The sequence below is a fragment of the Epinephelus lanceolatus genome, chromosome 5 (genome assembly GCF_041903045.1).
Source record: "Epinephelus lanceolatus isolate andai-2023 chromosome 5, ASM4190304v1, whole genome shotgun sequence".
Taxonomy (NCBI): domain Eukaryota; kingdom Metazoa; phylum Chordata; class Actinopteri; order Perciformes; family Serranidae; genus Epinephelus; species Epinephelus lanceolatus.
Genome location: NC_135738.1, coordinates 45,807,685 through 45,814,987, shown reverse-complemented (window position 1 = coordinate 45,814,987; position 7,303 = coordinate 45,807,685).

The following is a 7,303-nucleotide window of genomic DNA, read 5'->3' as shown; positions in this document are numbered from 1 at the left end:
CAGGTATCTGCTGTTATTTTTTTCAGCCTCCCCTTCTCTCTTCTTTCATTTTCACACACTTTTTTTTTTGCATGGACACGTGTTATTTGTAAATGTAAAGATGCCAGTGTTCAACAGGGCTGAGTTTTATCTTTCCAGTTTGACAGCCAAATTTGAAGAGGCGCGGTACAATATTCTAATAATTGGAGATAAAGAGGAAGAGAGCTTTGTATTGTACGAGTTTGTGAGAAAGATCTTTTCATGCCATCACTGAGGAATCTACAGCCTATTAGGCCATGGCTTTGTTTATTTCTTTTGTTTTTGAAAAAAGATATGTTCAATTAAAAAAAATTGGATCAATGTATTGTTGCAGTATGTATGTATTTTACATGGCTGTATTGATTGAAAGACATATTTTGAGTTTCAGGAACTAAAAAAGTTTCTTTTGTTTGTTAAAAAAGATATGTTCAATAAAAAAAATTGGATCAATGTAATGTTGCAGTGTATGTATTTTATACAGCTCTATTGATTTAAAGACATATTTTGAGTTTCAGGAATTGAAAAAGTTAAGTTTGGTCAGTTAGAATATACAATTTAGTTGAATTAGTAATGGAGTAATGCTTACTAAACAAGCTGAGTTAAATAAATGGGTGGGGAACGATTGTTTAAGCTAAGTATCTTCAGTTACTGTAACTCGGTTATTAGTATATTCAACTTAAATGTTCTATTCCATTCCATTAGGAGGTTAAAGTACATTGAACGTAGTCTACTTCACTTACTCAACTAATGCTTCATTACTTAAAAAATTTAAGGCAACGAGTTACGTTGATTTTTTTAAGTAGAGTCTACTTATCCGGGTTTACAGTGCAACAGAGGTAATCAGAAAACGCTATATCAACGAAAACACCTGTATACTATTCACCCAGGATTTTATACCCATACCAGCTCTGCCCTCAGTCTCTGTCAATGATCTGGTTCATAGTTTCAGCTCTAAAGCTATGAATATTATGGACAATATTGCCCCCATGAAGGTCAAAGTTGTCTCTGGTAAGAAAAAACCACCATGGAGGAACGCCACACGGGAAAAAGCTCAAAAAAGAGAATGTAGAAAAGCAGAACGCAGGTGGCGAAAAACCAAACTCCAGGTTCATTATGACATCTATAAGGAAAGTCTGCACATCTATAACTTGGAGCTAAAAAGGGCGCGGCAGTCCTTTTTCTCTGAGATTATCAACAAAAATAACAACAATGCACAGACTTTATTTACTGTTGTTGACAGACTGACAAACCCATCAGCGTCAGTCCCTCCTGAACTGCTATCCACCAAGGCATGCAATGAATTTGTTTCTTTTTTCACAGACAAGATTTTAAAGATAAGACAGACAATCTGTAACTCCAACACAGTGGCTATTTCACCTGTGCCTTATAAGACTACTCCAGTTAACTTTTTCACCCATTAAATTATGCTACTTTGACAGACATAGTTAGAAACCTTAGGTCCACTACCTGCTGCCTTGACACTCTGCCTACAAGCTTTTTTAAAGATGTTTTTAACTGCATAGCATCAGATATACTACAGATAGTCAACTGTTCTCTTCAGTCAGGCCTTTTTCCAACGGCCCTGAAGACCGCAGTCATTAAACCTCTCTTAAAAAAGCCTAATCTGGATGCCTCAGTAATACATAACTACAGGCCCATATCAAACCTACAATTTTTAGGAAAGATCATTGAAAAGGTTGTTTTTCAGCAACTTAACACCTTCTTGGAGCAAAACAATTCCTTTGATGTCTTTCAGTCTGGATTTCGAGCACATCACAGCACTGAGACTGCACTTGTAAAAGTTTTAAATGACATTCATCTGAGCAGTGATGCATCAAAAATTTCGGTTCTGGTATTACTGGACCTCAGTGCTGCATTCGACACAGTTGACCAAAAGATACTGCTCGACAGACTAGAAAAGTTTGTGGGACTTTCTGGCACTGTGCTAAATTGGTTTAAATCTTATTTACAAGACAGGGATCTCTTTGTGTCACTTGGCAATTATGAATCTGTGCGAACGAAAATTACATGAGTTCCTCAAGGGTCCATTCTTGGGCCTCTTCTGTTCAACATCTATATGCTCTCTCTTGCTGAGATTGTGGAATATCATAACATATCCTACCATACTTACGCGGATGACACACAACTTTACATAACAGTGTCACCAGATGACTACAGTCCCCTACATCTGCTAAATAAGTGCATTGATGAAATCAATACATGGATGTGCCAGAATTTTCTACAACTAAACACAGACAAAACTGAGATAGTTGTTTTTGGCCCCAAAGAACAAAGATCAATAGTAAGTGCTCACCTTGATGCCATGACACTAAAACCTACAAATCAAGCCAGAAATCTTGGTGTAGTTCTGGACTCAGACCTAAATTTCAACAGTCACATTAAGACAATTACTAAATCAGCCTACTACCACCTTAAAAACATAGCGAGAATAAAAGAATTTCTGTCTAAACAAGATACAGAAAAACTTGTTCATGCTTTCATTTTCAGCAGGCTGGACTATTGTAACGGTATCTTCACAGGCCTGAGTAAAAAAATCAATCAGACAACTGCAGCTCGTCCCGAACGCTGCTGCCAGAGTCCTCACCAACACCAAGAGAGTGGAGCACATTACACCAGTGCTTAAGTCACTGCACTGGCTTCCTGTGTGTCAAAGGATAGACTTTAAAATCTTGTTACTTGTCTATAAAGCACTAAATGGTCTCGGGCCTAAATACATCTCTGATATACTTGTACGTTATGAAGCATCCAGACCCCTCAGATCATCTGGAACAGGTTTACTCAGTGTTCCCAGGATCAAAACCAAACAAGGTGAAGCAGCCTTTAGTTTCTATGCTCCCCACCTGTGGAACAAACTTCCAGAATATCTGAGGTCGACTGAAACTGTCAACTCATTTAAATCAGGGCTTAAAACATTACTATTTACTGCAGCTTACCAGTGAACTAGATACTGTATGTAACTTATTGTTAGGATAATCTGTAGCTATTGTTTTTATATTTGTCTGCTGTTGCTTTTGCTTTATGTTTGTTTTTTAAATGCATTTTCTGCACTGTTTTTAACTATTTATTGTCTTGCTTTTAGCTCTTGTTTTAAATGATCTATTGTTTTTAATGTATTCTCTTGTAAAGCACATTGAATTGCCTTGTGTATGAATGGTGCTATATAAATAAAATTGCCTTCCCTTGCCTTGCCCACTCCACTAACTTGACGTGGAAATGAGCGATAGTCTAGAAAACTGTTTTTTTTTTTTGTTTGTTTGTTTGTTTGTTTTGGAGGGCGCTCATGCGCCCTCACATAGATTGCACCCTGGGCGGTCGCCCACATTGCCCGTAGCAAAAACCGTCCCTGATTTGTTCCTATATAATCTGCAGCACTGTTTCTCCATAAGAGAAATCTTAATGTAAGCAGTCAATAATAAATGTGTTTATTAATGTTAAGGGAATTTAAAATAGAAGTAATGAAATAGACACTGGATGATTTTGATCCACTTCACAGCACAAATTGATTAAACGTCAAAATGACATTTTCCATGGCTCTGCTCTCCATGTTATTATGATATGAAGGCAGGTCATTCGTTCACAGTAACAATATTGAAGTCAGATAAATAATTAGAAAGTTGGACACAAACTTTTATTTACCGCAGCTTCTATCAGAGAGAGATTCGTAATTAGAGAGAGACACTGTGAAGCCACCTCAGTGAGCACAGTGATGAGACAACCAAGCAGAAAATTGCCCAATGCAGGAGCAAGATGCAATAATCTGCTGGTTGACAAGTGCTTCATTAGTTGGTTTGTAGTCCAACATTTTGAAGGGTGGGAGAATTTCAACACTTGAAAAACTTCAGACTCATAATCATAATCAGTATATAAGTGTAATAATTTGTAGTTTGGTTTGGGCGTAAACATAATGGTGAGTTTTGTTAGGTTGAAAGAAAGAAGGCTTGCCCACGGTGCTGAATGTGCTAGGTCTGGCACTGTTGACAAGGTCAAGATTTGAAATATACATGCCATGGCAATCTGTTTACTACAGTGTGACATCACCAAGCCCCTTCAGTAGAAACAATATTTTGAATTTTACATTAATGTTGGTGATTTGGAAAACAGCCAGCCATGCACAGTCTTCAAATTTCCATTTACAGTGTAAATATTGATCTGAATTTTCATGCACTATTCAGACATGAGGAGTTGAGTCTTAAAGTTGTCCCTTCTTGTTTGAGTTTGTATGAACTTCAGCTCCATTTGAATTCACACACACGTACAATTAATACAGGGTACGCTTCAACACACACACACTTGGAATTAATTCACTGCATGCATGAACACATACACATGCCCCACACTTATGCTTCAGTACACATGGTGACACATTCGTAACACTCAGTCCACTGCTAAAGAACACTCGCATGCCAGCACACACTCAAAGATGCACACACACACACAGAACAATATACACACACTTTAGTACACAGTGAAAATACAGAAATATACTCAGTAATGATACAGGGATAAAAATACACCAAGGCTTCATCTGCAGAGGAAAAGAAACACTGGCAGAGTTCAAGTCACAATGTTAAGGGTTGTGTTTTTAGAAATCCATTTTTGCATACAATTAGGATGCTTAGTACACATCCCAGCTTGATCTTAGATATAGCACTACAGCCCTGAATCTGAGACAGTTCCTTAACTGCAGCAAAACATGTTGAGATGTTGTTGGCTCTAAATCTCAGTTATCTCTTTTCATAGACATTACCTTTATAGAGTTATCTGCCAAACACCCATCTTCTTTGTATCACTCAGTGCCTCTGGCCTTAAAGGTGGCTTTGGAATGTTCCTAACTTGTTTGCTACCTGGGGGCTGGGGGGTCCTGCTACCCCCCCCCAGAAAAAACAACAACAACAACAACAAAAAACACAACCACATAAGCAGCAACATAACGATGCAATAAATAGTGTATATAAGCAAGCAATCATACAAGCAAAGGGGGCAGCAAGTACTATCCACCAAGCAAGATAATAAACAGGTGCATAGACATGCATACATGATACATATAAGCATATATAGCAACATGCAATGGCAAAGAAATGTGACATGCAATGCAAGGAAATGTCCAAGCTTAAAAGGAGCAGGAGCAAGAAAATCCATATAAGGAAATGGCCATGCTTATTATGAGCAAGAGCATTGAGATACATACATGCGTAAACAAGTTGGAATTTGTTCCAGTTAGTTGATACAGTGATTAATTACAGACAGATAGCAAGACAGATAACAAGAACAATTAGAAGCAGGTGCAGGGTGTTTGGTAGGTAGGTAAAAATGGATGCTTTGAAGACGTGAGGAGAGGTAATGGTTCTGATTGAGCAGGGAACAGTATTCCAATCAGAAGGAGCTTTAAATTTAAAGGCACGTCTGCCAGTTTCATTGGAAATTCTGGGAACTTTAAAGTAGGGTTGCTCAGTGTGCCTTAAATTATATGATGAGGTATGGGGGACTAGTAATTGTTTTAGGTAATCAGGATAATTGAAATGAATGCATTTGAAAATAAACTGCAGCCAGTGAGAATATCTTCTATGTTCAATTGTTAACCAATTAAGTGACTTGTACATGAAACAATGGTAGGTTCTATAGGGACACCTCAAGATAAATCTGCAAAGATTATTATAAGTGACATAAAGTGGGTGAAGAGTTGTATCTGATGTGTTCTGGTAGATAATGTCTGCATAATCTAGAATGGGTAATATTAACTGTGAAATTGATCTTTTCCTGACCTTAAAAGTAAAACAGCTGATTGACCAGTATAGTATTCTCAGGCTGCAGTTTACTCTCTGAGTAACAGAACTGACATGGGACTTGAAAGAGAGTTGGGGATCGAGCCAGAGACCCAGATATTTAAATTTCTCCACAGTTTCAAGTTGTGTCCCATTCAAGCATTCAATAGGTAAACAGAGGAAATTTGGTCTTATGGCAAACAGCATACAACATGTCTTCTTGTTCAGAGATAATTTGTTAAAATGAAACCATTTTTGCACAGCATCAACGTTCGCCTGGAGTGCATGCTGAATCTGAGAGATGTGCCAGTTTGAGGAATATATGACTGTGTCATCGACATATAATTGAATATTGCAGTCAGTGCAGCTATTAGACAGGTCATTAATAAATATAGAGAACAGCAATGGCCCCAAGGAAGAACCTTGCGGAACTCCTTTCTCCACAATCAAAGAACCTGACTGACTGCCCTGATAGGAGACACACTGACGTCTAAGATGGAGGTAGGAATTAAACCAAAGTAGGGTTTGTCTTGAGAGACCTATTGCATAGAGTTTGTCAAGAAGGATATAGTGATCAGCCATGTCAAAAGCCTTAGAAAGATCTATAAATATTGCACCTGTTAACATGCTGTTATCAAAGGAAGAGAAAATGTCATTGGCAAATTTCAAAAGTGCAGTGGATGTGGAAAAGTTAGGTCTATATCCTGATTGAAATGGAGATATATATGAGAGATATATGGAGAAATATATGAGACTCATTGAGGTACTGTGATAGTTGGTTGAAGATAAGCTTTTCAAATACCTTAACTGTACTATTAATAATAGAGATGGGTCTGTATTGTTGACGTCATGAGGATCACCACCTTTATGCAGTGGGATGATTCTGGCACACTTCCAGCTTGGTGGGAATTCACATGTAGATAAAGATATTGAATAACATGGCAAGGGGATATGTTAAAACATGAGGTGCAATCTTTATAAACCTAAGCTCTAGACCATCTAGACCAACAGCATTACCTGAAGTTAATTCGCCGATCACCTTTTCCACATCAACAGGACGAATCCTTTGGAAGGTAAAGGAGCTGCCGCATTTAGGATTAAAAGGGGAACATCAGAGTAGGGAAGATCAGAAAATTGGGAGCTGCAGACAGAAGAAAAGTGCTAGGCAAAGGCATCAGCAATTGTAGAGGGATCATTAGTTAAATTATTATGAACTCTGATGTGATTTGTGTTTGAGTTAGCTTTATTAAAGTTACAATGTGTATTTTTTCGGGTTGTTTATTAGCAAATATCAACTATTGCTTTCATAAATATATATTTACTAAAGTGTAATGCAATTCACATACAAATGGAAGCTTTCTCATAGGCTTAGAATGATTTCTCTATATATACACAGGCAGGGCGCGGTCCGCTGGAGGCTGCCCTCTTGCGTCGCCATATTTGAATACAGTGGCCGAAAGGGATATACACGCTTCGCCTTTTGCGTTTACCTAGAACTTGCC